This window comes from Hipposideros armiger, unplaced genomic scaffold (genome assembly GCF_001890085.2).
Source record: "Hipposideros armiger isolate ML-2016 unplaced genomic scaffold, ASM189008v1 scaffold_566, whole genome shotgun sequence".
NCBI lineage: Eukaryota > Metazoa > Chordata > Mammalia > Chiroptera > Hipposideridae > Hipposideros > Hipposideros armiger.
Window position 1 is genome coordinate 118,463 of NW_017731916.1, and position 1,806 is coordinate 120,268.

At 48.9% G+C, this 1,806-nt stretch overlaps 1 pseudogene; it reads left to right on the plus strand.

Annotated features, from left to right (window-relative positions):
• The first annotated feature begins 232 nt into the window (after positions 1-232).
• Positions 233-664, plus strand: LOC109371371 (28S ribosomal protein S12, mitochondrial pseudogene; annotated as a pseudogene).
• The last annotated feature ends 1,142 nt before the right edge of the window (positions 665-1,806 follow it).

A 1,806-nucleotide genomic window follows, 5' to 3' on the forward strand; every position in this document is an offset into this window, starting at 1 on the left:
CCAAACCTCTCCCGCCCTTTCCTCAGTTTCCCCTTTCCTCCATTATGTGGGAAGGAGCTGTTAGGTCCCCGAGATCCTACTCAGAGTGAGGCGTCAGACGAAATTCGTTAGATGTAACCAGAAGACCCCGAGAGTGAGAAGGGAGAATTTGGATTCTGGCCCTACTACGGCCACTTTTCTCTCCTCCTTTCTGAATCTCTTGTCCCCTAACACAGGGACTGCAGATGGCGGGATGTCCTGATCTGGCAGACTCCGTGGCCTCAACACATCCTTAAGTTATGGCCTAACCCTGGCCTCCCGGCTCTGGGCCATCCGACTCTGGGACATCCGCCCCATGGCCACCCTGAACCAGATGCATCACCGCAAGCTTCTGAAGCGGCGGCCTCCCATCTTGGGTCCCACCGCAGGCTGGCCACGGCTAAAGGGCGTGGTTCTGCGCACGTTCGGCCGCAAACCCAAAAAACCCAATTCGGCCAACTGAAAGCGCTGCCGTGTGCGGCGCAGCACAGGCTGCCAGGCCGCCTGCTTTATCCCCGGAGGGGGCCACAGCCTGCAGGAGCACCATATTGTGCTCGTGCGGGGTGGCCGCACTCAGAACCTGCCTGGTATCAAGCTCAAGGTTGTGCGTGGCAAGTACAACTGTGGCCATGTGCAGAAGAAGTGACCTCCAGGAGCACAGAACCTTTATCTGTGGGTTCCTGCAGTATCTTTGGGAAGCTAAGACAGCTCTAGAAGTCTTTGGTCCTGGTTCCACTCCTGGCTCTGCCTCTTGCATCAGGGCCACCAATAGCCCATAGGGGTCCTGGGTGTGAATTAGAAAAAGGTGTCCCTCTGCCAGCACCCTTGGCATGCACGTATAGAGTGTTGGTGCAAAGGGCCTCTTCTGCTGGGACAATCCTCTCTGTACCACCATCTGATGGGAAGGGGTTGTAATAAACACACAGACCCCGTGGTTGTGATGTGTAAAAAAAAAAAAAAAGCACTGGAGAAACTGCCAAGAAGCCAAGCTAAAAATACCCATGAAACAGCACAATCAAGGAGAAATTCAGAGATGGGTGTGAGCTCTTCATGGAAGGTGTGAGACTCAGAGCATGGAGCCAGACTGCAGCACACACTCTCAGGCTCTTTTTATAGGGGACTGAACCATAAGACAGTTTGATGTAGTTGGGAGGAATTAATGCACATGGTTTTGGACTCAGTGTTTGATTTTTGAACCAGTCCAATCCAATAGTGAAACAAGTGTGTCTAATGAACACCTATCATGTGCCCTAGAGTTAAAACTAAAAATAAAAAAATAAAAAACACACTCACTACTTGGGGAAGTTTGCATGAATGTTTGAAACCTTCTGATGGCTCCTCATCTCCCATTCTAACAATTATAACTTAGTTTTAACGGCTTCCAAGTTCTCTGTCTACCCCAGTTTCAGGATCCTACTTCTTCTAACCCTAGGTCATGTGTCCCTGACAAATATTTTCTCTAGTTCACTTTTTTTCAGTTATGAACGAATTATTTCAGTTATGTTCCTAATTATTGGGAACATTTTACCATCAGTACATTCCCTCCCTCTCTTCCAGGGCTTCCATAAACAATTTAATAATATTCAGGCTCTTGTTCTTCAGGCAGGAGGATCCCACTTCTTTAAACCTTTCTGCCTCAGATGGTTCTAAATTTCCTAAGCCTTCCCTCAAGTGCCTCTTAATGAAGAGGAAAGAATGGACTAGAAGAGGAATGGTGAGGAGGGGGAGAGTCATGCTCTCTGTCTGAGGGTACACCCAAGACCTTGTTCTCCATGTTGATGAAAAACA